We start from the raw sequence: 13,020 nt of genomic DNA on the forward strand, positions 1-13,020 counted from the left end.
TGGCTGAGTCTTTATGGTTTTCTACATATAATATCATGCCACTTGAAAATAGAGACAATTTTACTTCTGTCCAGTTTGGATGCCTCTTCTTTCTTTTTCTTGGCTACTTGTTTCAGTACCATACTGAATAAAAGTGGTTAAAGTGGGCATCCTTTTCTTCTTTTTTACTTTCACCACTGAGTATTATGTTACTTGTTGACTTGTCATGTATGTCCCCTATTATGTAGGATTATGTTCCCTCTCTAGTTGATATACGCCCATTTTCAAAACAAATATAACTGGATTATTTAATTTGTTTTAGTTCTCTGAACTTGAAATTAACCCATGTTCAACAGTTTCCTAGACCCAATGACAATATTTTATATATACAGTGTTATTTTTTCTCCATTCAAACAATGAAAAGTTATAACAATATCAATATACATAATGGTTAGAAGTCCTTTAACTGTCTAAAATATTTTAGCCCTAAAGCTGAGTACAATCTATGCTGAGTTCCCACATTTTCTAGGCATGGGTATTATACACGCCATAGCAAGCTTTAATACAAGGTTTCCAAAATGGTTCAATGAGTGCCACTCTCTTCGGGCTAAATAAGAGATGTCAGATATCCAGCAGAAAAAAAAGAGAGTACCTTAAAATTTTTGTGGAAGTAGGGGCACCTGTGTGGCTCAGTTGGTTAAGCTTCCAACTTTGGCTCCGGTCATGATCTCACAGTCTGTGAGTTCAAGCCCCACATCGGACTCTCTGCTGACAGCTCAGAGCCTGGAGCCTGCTTGGGATTCTGTGTGTCCCTCTCTGCCCCTCACCTGGTCATGCTCTGTTTCTCAATAATGAATAAATGTTTTAAAAAAATTTAAATAAATTAAAATAAGAATAAAAATTGTGTGGAAGTAGTGAATGCTATGGTCAATATAAGCTTGGTGTGACTGTACCAAGCTGCTCTTCTGAAGGAGTCACAGGTATTTTCATCCAACCTGAACATTCGCAGAGCTGCACAAACTAGAGGTCCTGACCTTGCTGTGACACTGTAGCTTAGTAAAATTAGAGAGAACTTGGAAAAGTTGTCAAGGTTCTCTAGGATTTTGAAGAGCATATAGACTGAGACTGGAGGCTTTCCTGAGCTCTGAAGGAGAGCAGCTGGCTAGACTTTCCCACATCACAGGACAAGGAGAGAGGACCTCAGTGGGAATGGCTTGCACACTCCCAGGTTTGACTGGAGCAGTGATGCAGGAATCTAGTAGTGTTGAGTCACCATGTAAAGAGGAAAATATCCTTCCAGACACAGGTACTCCAGTAGAAAGAATGGAGGTATAAGAGCTTAAAAGGACATAGAAAAGGTTATATGCGAAGATATTATTAACTGCAGAAAAGAATGGTGGAATACAGAAGGATCTTTGAAGAACATACAAAAGAAAACTAGAATCTGGCCATATCCTATGCAGAAACCAATGATAGCCAGATTAAGTCAGCCACTGGGAAGGACCACTTGCCCTTCTCTTTAATCTACTCTTCTCCCTATCCTGTATGGAGGAGCCAGAAACAGCAGAGTGAGCTAACATGGAGGAATCATAAGATGAACTCAAGAGAGACCATGGTATTTCCCCCATTCTTACTCTAGGAATCCTAGGAGTTAAGCCAGGAGAGGAGATTTGAGTTGGTTTAAAGATTAAAGCTTGTATTTACACTGGACAGAACATTTTAAAACCAAATGATGAAACTGCTTTAACAGCTGAAAAATCACTGAAAATACAGGAGATATTCTTGAAGTATTGGCAAGGAGAAATAAGGGGATCTGGGAGAGTGGATTGTGAAAGTGACACTCACTGGGGGGAACAGAGTAAAGCTATTTCTGTATTGTATCATATGAAGACCAGATCAGGTCATGATCACATGGTTCATGGTTTCAAGCTCTGCATTGGGCTCTGTGCTGAGTGCAGAGCCTGCTTGGGATTCTCTTTCTCTCTGCCTCTCTCTCTGTCCCTCCTGGACTTGTTTTGTCTCTGTCTCTCTCAAAATAAGTAATTAAACAAAATGAGGGAAAAAACCCCACCTATATGTGTCAATAGTCTCCAGTACTTATCCACAAATCAGCACCAGGCCCACATAAGATTTTTATTGGATTGGTGGGAAAAGAGAATAAAGATGATACAGTATACTTCATTTAATTTAAATGACTACAATATATTTTTCTTCCTGTTTATTTTTAAATATCAATTACTTCAGAAAATGATGATATGGAAGAGGAAGAGGAAATTTTGCTTATTTCTTTAAAAATAGTTTTTGGTTAAAATTAAAAATTGACATTTCTATATATAATACTATACCATTATACCCTTTTTTTGTTATTGTTTCACAAATTCCATTTATTAAGTCTAATCTCCACTAGTTAGCATTTTTCCATTTGCATTTTGCTGATTTGATACACACACACACAACACATTTAATTTGGTGTTATAATACTGAAGAAAATAGAAGCATGGATCAATGTTATAGATTTCAATGATTGCAATGGGCTATTTCTTATCTCAAAGAGAATAACCTGAAAGTTAATCTCACCACATAGTAAATGTATGTCCACTCTATTTCCTCTAACACAAGATTCCCAATCTTAGTTGGCCTCTCCTCACATTAAAGAATTCTCTGCAGCATACTTACACTCTATTTCTACACTATAGTAATCATTTGGTGGGGCACCTGGGTGGCTCAGGGGGTCAAGTGTCCTACCTTTCCTCAGGTCATGATCTCATGGTCTGGGTGTTTGAGCCTGATGCCAGGCTCCATGCTGACAGCTCAGAGCCTGGACCCTGCTTCAGATTCTGTGTCTCCCTTTCTCTCTGCCTCTCCCCATCTCATGCTCTCTCTCAAAAATAAAAAATGTATTTTTTAAAAATTAAAAAAAATAATCATTTGGGTGAATACCTAATACCATGTTTAGAGTGATCCAGTTCTCATTCCACAAAAAAAAATTTTTTTTACTTCAAGGAGAAATTTTGATTAAAAATTCTTATGTCACTCTCCTATAACACATTTCATTTTACCTTCATTTCCCAGACACAATGACATATATTTTCTTTGAACACAAGTTATTTAACTGATTATTTCAGAGAAGACTGAGTCATACAGTGTTGAATGAGTCACTTTCAAAAACACACACCAAATAGCTACAACTTTTATTTTTGTTTCCACCAGCACATCATAACCCAGTGATTAATGCAATTATGTCTTGTTTATGATGCTGGAGTGGGTTGAAGAAGCAAAACAACAAAATGGAATTGACATTTGTAAATGCACAGTCTTTAATCAAATCCAGCTGTCCCTATTGTCCATGGGTACATGATGCACTGTTCTCTGTCTCTATTTTCCTAAAGGGAAGGGTTTCCCTTCCCCCCAGACTATAATTTTCACATTGAATGACCAACTCAAGATTTATTTTAAAAAACTATTTCAGGGGGGCACCTGGATGGCTCAGTAGGTGAAGCTTCCAACTTCAGCTCAGGTCATGATCTCACGGTTCGTGGGTTCAAGACCCGCATCGGGCTTTGTGCTGACAGCTCAGAACCTGGAGCCTGTCTTCAGATTCTGCATCTCCCTCTCTCTCTGCCCCTCTCCCACTCATGCTCTGTCTCTCTCTGTATCTCAAAACAATATAAATAAACATTTTTAAAAAGCTATTTCAGGGGTGGGTGAGGAGGTTGCTGGGTAGTTCAGTTGGTTAAGTCTCTGACTCCTGATTTCAGTTCAGGTCATGATCTCAGGATTTGCTGTCAGTGCAGAGCCTGCTTGGGATTTTTTCTCTTCCTCTCTCTCTCTCTCTGACCCTACCCTGTTTTTTATTTGAGAGAGAGAGAGAGAGAGAGAGAGAGAGAGAGAGAGAGGGAGGGAGGGAGAGGACACTCTCTCTCAGAAATACATACTTTTTTTTAGGCTATCTTATCTATTCCAATGTTCACTAACCTCTTTCTCTTTAATTCCTCAGCATTTCTAATTTATGCCACAGACAGACCTTTACTTCATCAGGGATTGTTTCACGCATGTTGAGTCTCCACAACTACAAGGTGAAGTGTTTTGGGGTTCTGTTTTTTGGGGGGCCTAAAACTGAAACTTTTTTCTTAATCCCCATACATGGCAGTTTAGCAGAGGAGTGAGTACACATACTCTGGAATCAATCCACCAAGATCTGGATTCTACTTGTAACAAATGCTAAAATGTGGCTTTAGATAAGTCACTTAACATTTCTGAATCTTTCTTTTTATATAAGATGAGAAAGAACCTAATTTATACTTCTTACATTTGTTATAAAGTCTAAAGGAACAAACTGACTAAAACATAGCAGAGTGCCTGATGTAGAATCATCACCCGCCCCAACCTTCTTCTTTGTTATCTTCTTCTTTTGCCCCATTGAGCCTAACATAATCTTGATGATCTGAGTTATTTGGTAATTACTGAATTCCATATTTTAAAAATATTCTAAAATATTCCACAAATTTATTCAGTTTTCCCAACCCCAGCCCACCTCCACAAGACTACTGAGTGGAGCCTTTATTCATCCATTCTGTTACTATCAGTATGTTTCTTATTTTTCTTATCAAAAAACTCAATCTTCTCCTTTTACAAGTTGGTAAGTTTTGTACCAGCTCTTGATTTATTATCTCTCAGCTCCAGATTCACCCTTTTTGCTTCTTCAGTGAAATTGATATTGACCCTTCAAATATTTTTTCCTTATCAACTGGCACCAAAGCTTCAACAAAAGAGGGAACTAGGGGGCACTTCAGTCCCAAAGGATTCTGCTTCCTGGTCCCCATACCCCTGCAGGGCACACACTGGTACCCAGTGCAAAGAGACCAGATATACTCCGAGGCCAGCAGCATCTCCCAGAATTCACCAGGGCGCAGCCTCAAGGAGAATAAGTCAGTGAGACAGGGCCTTTAAGAATGCATCCTCGGGTACCTGTCGGGCACATTTCCAGCAACTTCTACAATAAACTCCCAGCCATCCAGTGAGCCTTGGCTGTGCTTTCTCCATTTAGGTCCTGATCTCATCCCTCTCAGAAAGGAGAGACAAGGGCTCTTCTTTGTGAGGAAGTTTTGGGGTGATGGTGGGGATTCAGACCTGAAGGCCAAGAAATAATTCTTGAAGACCTCTTTGGGTCAAAAAAAAAAAAGTGATTTTGTTAAAGCACAGGGACAGGACCCATGGGCAAGAAGAGCTGTGATGAGGTTGTGAAGAATGACTGATTATATACTTTCAAGTTGAGAGGGCTCTGGGGACACTGTAAGTCTCCAAGAAATTTTAGAAGCAAGAATTCCAGGACCTTGAGGCACTAGTTGTCATTAGAAAAACATCTTTATTACTGTTTAGTGAAACTTCAGTCATGAGATCCTTCAGATATATATCAGGGGCCATATGTTTTCAGTATAATTGCCAACATATACTTGAGGGTTAAAGATAAAGGATGTTTGCAAAGGAATTTTATGTGTTTAAGAAGACTCACAAGATCCTGAGAAGGAAGGGGTCAGGATAAAATTAAGCCAAGATTCCCCTTGGCCCCTGGCAAAGTGTCGTCATTGAGGCAGCTGAGCTCCTAGAGGAAGATCACTGCTTGTTTCAAGGACTTGTCAGTGGGCTGTAAGCAGTAAGGGAATTTAATTTTTCATTTGCCTTTGTTTCCATCATCACTGTGGTAAGCACTTAAACCCCCTTATATCTGGAGAAGGGCGATCTTAGCGCTCCAGGAAACAGAGTCAATAGGTTTCTGGAGATTAGGCTATGGATAAGATTGTCTTTTTCTTGCAGTTTACTAAGTTATCTGTAAACTGAAGGAGACTGTCCTGCATGACTGTGATCTCTACCAGGCAACCATTTGCTTTCTTTCCCATCCCAGGTTCTCGGGCAGCCGGGAGTGTCTGAGGGAGATCACTCATGTCCCACCGTCAGGTTGGAGGGACGGTTACCTGTACTTTGCCCTCAGTTTGTCCCACAGCCCCTCAGCACTCGAGTGCTCTATCTCAGCCCTACATGTAGTGACTGCTCTTTGTATGTGCTATTCCTGTATTCTTATTTATTTATATTCATATTGAATTTCATCATTTCCCTCTGTAATTAGAGTTAATAAAACTTTATATTAAACATTTCCTCTTCAAATTGTAGTTTCTTCTCCTTCAAATTGTTGGACCTTAGGCTGACACAGTCCCTCATATTTTAGTTTAGTGATATATTCTAGATCATTATCTTTGCTTTTTCCATGATATAAAATGATTAATGACAAGTATGAGGCATTATATACACTATATATACATATAATATACATGCAATATGTACATATATATACACAGTTAAATAAAAGAAAGTTGACAATTCTAAAGAAAAAGTAGTCAAAATGGAGGTCAATATGAAAGCAGTTTAATTCTAAAGTATGTAGTTCATTCAGTCTAAGGATAAAATAACCAACTCTATTTTGTATTTCTGTCACAAGCAGACATTTTTTTTTGAATACTGAACCACTTGCAGTTACTAAAAATAACAGCTTCTTTTAATCAGAAGTTCAGCTTTTAATAAGAAATTCTAAGGAACAAGCTATAATCCTAATAAACTGGAACAGAGGAATCACATTCCAAACGCAAATGAATCCACAAAACTTTGATTTCCTGGTTGAAGGTGGAGAGAAAAGAAAAGGGAAGAAAAAGAGCAGGAGAAGGGAAGTAAACGGAACTGGGTCTCCTGTTCTCTGAAAGACGACTGCCATCCGTTGATCAGAGCCTCTTTGTTTCCATGCTCCTCGTGCTCCTTGTTTTCTACAGTTTATTTAAAAGTCCTTTCAAGTAGGTTTTTCATCCTAACAATACATAATGCAACTCTTTTCTGAAACTTCTGAAATAAAATTATATGTAAAGAAAACACTTGCTTTCATCTTTTTTCTTGTGTGTTAAATTTAAGAGAGCACTAGGCTTAAAGTATGGGTTGTGCTCCTTTGTTGTTTTGTCTTTGGCCACCCATCATTTGCCACATAAACTCTCCCAAAATGATACTCTTTATTTTCAGGATGGCAGAGCCCGCTGGCCTTAACGCAACGCACATATCCTCCCTCATCAAATATGCTTCAAAGCGCCAGGAAACTGCCAGGCAACTACTGTAAGGCAAAGATGCTCCTACGGTCAGAAAAGTAAGGTTCAAGTGCAGAGTGGGTGGTCTAATCTTCTCTGGGAGGAAATGTGTATTTCTTTTCAGAGACAGAGCAGTTCCAGTAAATATGCAATTAAAAAATTGCCTGAAAGCACCACAAAATATGGAGAGCCAGATACCGGAACAAATTCACCAACTTATTACATATTGCTGTGGTCAGATGGTTCTGAATATTCACCATCGTATGTCCTTTAAATCCAACAGAATTCTGCTGTCATACAAGTGATTTTAGCTTTTATAAGGAAGAATGCTCATACACACACAAAATAAGCAGTATCAATAAGAAAATAATGCCATTTCTAATCAATTTATTTCCAGCCTCAAAATGTAAATCTTTTTAGTTATCTATATAGCATTAGTTTTTAAAGCTTTCACATTTAATGAAATTACCAAGCAGAAAGGAAAATTATAGATATTTTAAAAGTTAAGAAAAAATATTGAGACAGACTTCTCCTCACTTTACTTGGATACATATGTTTCAAACAATGAAAAAAAATACATGATAGGAGCCCTCATAATATGGACATGGTTCCCACTGTTTTGGGGAAAGGTACTGTCAGAGCAAAAGCATCCTCCATGTCTGATGGTTAACTTATTCTCCAACATAATGGGCACTAAAGATTCTGGTAGAAATACTGAAAACATTAATTAAGCCACAAACACTAAAAATGTCCTAAAAGAGATGCTAATTTGAAACTCAAACTCTTTCTTTAAAACAGTACCCCAAGGAGAATAATTTGATTCACGAAGCAATAGAACACTTCTCCGCACATTGCAGGGGTTTTTTTTATTATTATTAAGGGTTTTTTTTGAGAGAGAGAGAGAGAGAGAGTGTGTGTGTGAGTGTGAGTGGGGGAAGGGCAGAGAGAGAAGGAGACACAGGCTCCAAGCTCTGAGCTGTGAACACAAAGCCTGCTGTGGGGCTCTCACAAACCCTGAGACCAGGACATGGACTGAAGTTGGACACTCAACCAACTGAGCCACCAAGTGCCCCTGCACATGGCATTTAAACTGAACTTTGCAGATCAAGTGAGTCCCTCCACTCTACAGCCACACCCACAGATGTCATGTGTTTATTTTAAATGATTTTTTTCCCAAATATATTTTAAAATATCTGAACCTGGCAAAGATACTGCCAAGTTAATTTACAAACAAATAGTACTTGCATTTAATGTAACAGAGCCAGCTGTTATTATAGTTAAATATTTTTGTCAGAAAACATGAAATTAGATTTGAACAGAAGCTCAAAATAATAAAAATCACTTAACAATACAAAGCACACATTATCAATTCTCTGTTTACAGGGTTTTTATTGTTATTTTTCTGCTTCTCTGCATTTTAATGACAGAGTTCCTTCATGAAAACTCATCAGGATTATTTCCAGAGTCTTATTTGGCCACTCAGGTACCTGACAATAAAACTGAGGGTTCAAGGGGCGCCTGGGTGCTCAGTTGGTTAAGCGTGCAGCTCTTGATTTCAGCTCATTATGATCTTACAGTTTGTGAGTTCGAGCCCTTATCAGGTTCTGTGCTAACTGTGGAGGCTGTTTGGGATTCTGTGTCTCCTTTCTCTCTGCCCCTTGCTTGTCCTCTCTCACTCTCTGCCTCTCTCTCTGCTTCTCTCTCTCCCTCTCTCTCTGTCTCTGTCTCTCTGTCTCTGTCTCTATCTCCTCTTCCTCCTCCCTCCCTTCCTGTCTCCCTCCCTTCCTCTCAAAAATAAAGAAAAACAGAGGGTTCAAGTCAGGCCACTTACTAGTCAGATTCAAATTTAACATGGCTTGTTCTAATATGTAATATCTTTGAATAAAGGCAGGTATCTGTTATGAGTATACCAAAATCTGAAATTTGTATGTGCTATGCCAATTATCAGCTATTTTTATGCTCCTACTACTATGTACTGAGATGTAAAGCTATGGATTGATATGAAAATAAATAATGCATTTTCATTTTTAATGTGGTTTAATGTCCTCAAGTACATTTGACTGGCGGCAGTGACTAGGATGTAAATAGACAACATTATTATTACACTTTGTTCCAGAGGGAGCATGGGGTGGGAGGTGGCAGCCACCTACGAAGAAGATATTTGAGTCAGGCATATAGGAGCCCACCAGGCAAAGAATGGGGTTCTGAGCACAGGGAATAAGTATAAAAAGCCCTAAAACAAGTTCAAGAAATCAAGTGATTGCCAAAAGCTAGGTAGATAGGACAAGAGTGTGGGGAGTAAGGTAATGAGACACAGGGCACGAGGTGGGGAAAGCAGAGCAAGCACATCATGGAAGTCCTGAAAGGGAAGATGGCTTTCACGTGTAGGGGCCACCGACAGATCGCCTGGGGAGTCCGTGAGACCAGATGAGCATGTTAAAATCAGCTAGTTCACACTTCACAGTGTTCACAGTAGAATGGAAAGGTCCAGGAGGGCAGTTTGGAAACTCTCCTGTAATCTCGATGCAAGAGGTAGAGGCTTTAAACTGGCATAGTGGCTGATATTACAGGAAGCAACAGATAGAAGGGACATCAACCCAGATGAATTTCCATCATATTCATACCTAAATCCCCCAAATTACAGATATATGAATCTCATGGAAACAAAGAGGGGGAAAAGAAAGCACTTGAAAACTCAAAGAAAATATGACTTCGGTACCGAATGTATGAAATGTTTTATTGTCACTCGGCATTCTTACAAGTGCCCAGTACAAACTAAAATAAAGACAATCCTATGTATGCTACTTCTGACCCTATCAATTTTCTGGAAAAGGTCGGTAACTTTTCCCTAGATGTCTCCATTATTTCTTCCACAATTAATACCAAATTTTTATCAAATTCACAAAGCAATATAATAAAAGATAAATTAAAAAACACTATTGTCAGTCAGGTTTTTAATTGGTCATTGGTTTATTCAAATGTAGCCCAGGGACACCTGGGTGGCTCAGTTGGGTAAGTGTCCGGCTTCGGCTCAGGTCATGATCTCACAGTTCGTCGGTTCGAGCCCCGTGTCAGGCTCTGTGCTAACAGCTAGCTCAGAGCCTGGAGCCTGCTTCAGATTCTGTACCTCACTCTCTCTCTGACCCTCCCCTGCTCATGCTGTCTCTCTCTGTCTCTCAAAAATAAATAAAAAAGAAAAAAAATTTTTTTAAAGTAGCCCATATATTGCTAACAAAAAATTGTCTCTATATAGGCTATATTGTGCATTAGACTGTTTAGATTTTAATACCAGATTAAAATATTCCTTCTGAGTTGTATCATTCTCATATCATATATATCATTGTCATATTCTTCCTTCTTTTTGATTTGTTGATGATAAGGAAAGATTGCTTTTCAGAAATAAAGAGCTATTGAATTTGCAGTACATTTTTTCCCACCATTTCTTCCATTATACAGAAGTCATTTAAATAAGCTACATCTGTAATGAGAACTGCCAATCAGGGTTAAATTCATTTAACCATCAGGTTACAGAAATTTAAAATCTACCAACCAAAGCCAAATATCCAGTTTAATGGAATTCAAACTGTCTTATACTATAATTGGGAATAAGTGAGGGCTATTTACTGAGAAATAAAAAAAAAATAATGTCATGTGAGATGAATTCAATATGATTATAAATCTGCATCACCAAAAGAGTCTTTGTGTCAATGCTTTGATGCAGAGTATAGCATCCACATTAGCCCAAGTTTTAGACAAAAATAGTCCATTTACTATAGCAATGTGAACACTTTATCCTGTTTTCAAGATGATGTCAGTGTTGAATGCTCATCTATTGATAATTACTCATCATGTTCTAGCTTTTGAAGATCTAATATTTAATGACATTTTAAACATTTTCTCTTTAAACCAATGCATTTTTAATTTTTGTTAATTGAAGTACAGTTGACATGTTACATTAGTTTCAAGTGTACAACACAGTGATTTAAGAAGTCTATACATTGTGCTACGGCCACAAGTGTAGCTGCCATCTGCCACCATATAACACTGGTACAATACCATTGACTGTGCTCCCTACACTGTGCCTTCTATCCCTGTGCCTTGCTCACCTGTAACTGGAAGTCCGTATTTCCCACTGCCCTTCACCCACTTTGCCCGACCTCCAAGCTCCTCTCCCTTCTGGTAATCATCAGTTCTCTGTATTTATGGGTCTGTTCTGCTCTCTGTTTCCAGATGCATTTTTATCATTCAAATAATCAAACAGTTTTTCTACCAGTACCACACCCATTAACACGACCACCAAACTTTCTGATTTTCTCTATCATTGGTTTATATGTTAAAGCAAGTATTTGAATTTGATAAAATATGTTGAGACTAGGACAGAGCTATGCTGAATCCTTTGTATAAGTTCACATTAAGAATTCTCTAAAGAAAACCACTGTAAAATTTCAAAAGGCTGGCATAGTATCTTTTACTTATATAACCATATAAAATACACTATTTCTCTGGAATCATAAAAATTAGTTTTAGTAGAATAATAACTTTTAGTATATACCTTAAGCATTTAAAAGCATTTGACTTGATTCAACTGCTCTAAGAACCTAAGAACTAACAACAGACTATCAGACATCATAGGTGTTTGCCAAAACACAGAATTTTGAGTTCTTCTGGTGGGGCAAAATTAGGAGAAATAACTTTTCCACTTTTTACGAAGGAAGAAATTTAGAGATCAGAGGATAAAATTTGTGAATAGTATATGGGTCTTAATTTAAAATTTACTCTGACAGAGGGGTGTCTGACTGGCTCCGTTGTTCAGTGTCTGACTCTTGATCTCAGCTCAGGTCATGATCTCCCTATTCCTGGGATTGAGCCCTGCATAGGTCTCTGCACTAAGAGCAGAGATTCTGAGCTTGCTTGAGATAATCTCTCTCTCTCCCCCTCCCCTCTCTCCCTCTCCCTCTCCCTCTTTCTGCCTCTTCTCCTCTTGCTCTCTTTCTCTCTCAAAATAAATAAATGAACTTAAAAAACATAAAAATAAAATTTACAGAAACATTTTCAACCAATATAGAGGCCTGTTTAGTGAGAATCAACTCAGGAAGTTATCAAAAAATTTTCAGGAAATAATTCTAGAGTCATTTTTTAACAATGTGTAGAGCATAGAAAAGTTCATATAAAGCATATGGTTTTCTTATGCACAACTCTACTGCCTTTACCCTGGAAAAAATAAGAATATGTTTGAGTGTAGGACTTATTTGCTCTTGGGAAAGTAGAAAACCAAGCCAAAGTCTTGCTGATAGTGATTCTGAACTAGAATTGAAACAATCTCCATTTTTCTACCTATTTGGAATCAGACGAATCCTCACTGAATCCTCGATCAGGGAAAGCCTCTATTAATATGGGCCTAAAGTCTGATGTATTAGGATTTTCAAGAAGAGACCCAAGTATGAAGTATCTTTCTTGTTTGAAAAGTAGCGCTTCCTCAGTGAGACATGATCTAGGAGGTCGAGAGAGAAGGGGCCATTGATTTAAGGAGATGCAGAGGGATAGCCAAATTAAATTACAGTGCAAATTCTGAGGCTGTCCATCTCTTGCCTCCTTCTTCATACAAAAAAAAAAAAGTATTTATCAGTCAGTTCACTCTGACTCTGTAATGCTTTAAGTTATGTCCCAGACTGTTAAGTGAAAAATGTCTACCACCATGCTAAAGCTCACCATGCTGTCAGACTGGGGAAGACACAGTGCCATGTTACTTCAATGGCAGTACTGATTTCCTGTAGACCTAGTAGAGTACAATTGAGAGGCTCACACAGACCAAGGGGACTGCAGACGACCAGGCAAGTCCCTGAGCATGTTAGACCACAAAACCAATTCTCTTCATCTTTCCCAATGACCTATACTTTATCATGGAACAAAATACCCATCC

Source organism: Suricata suricatta, chromosome 6 (assembly GCF_006229205.1).
Source record: "Suricata suricatta isolate VVHF042 chromosome 6, meerkat_22Aug2017_6uvM2_HiC, whole genome shotgun sequence".
NCBI lineage: Eukaryota > Metazoa > Chordata > Mammalia > Carnivora > Herpestidae > Suricata > Suricata suricatta.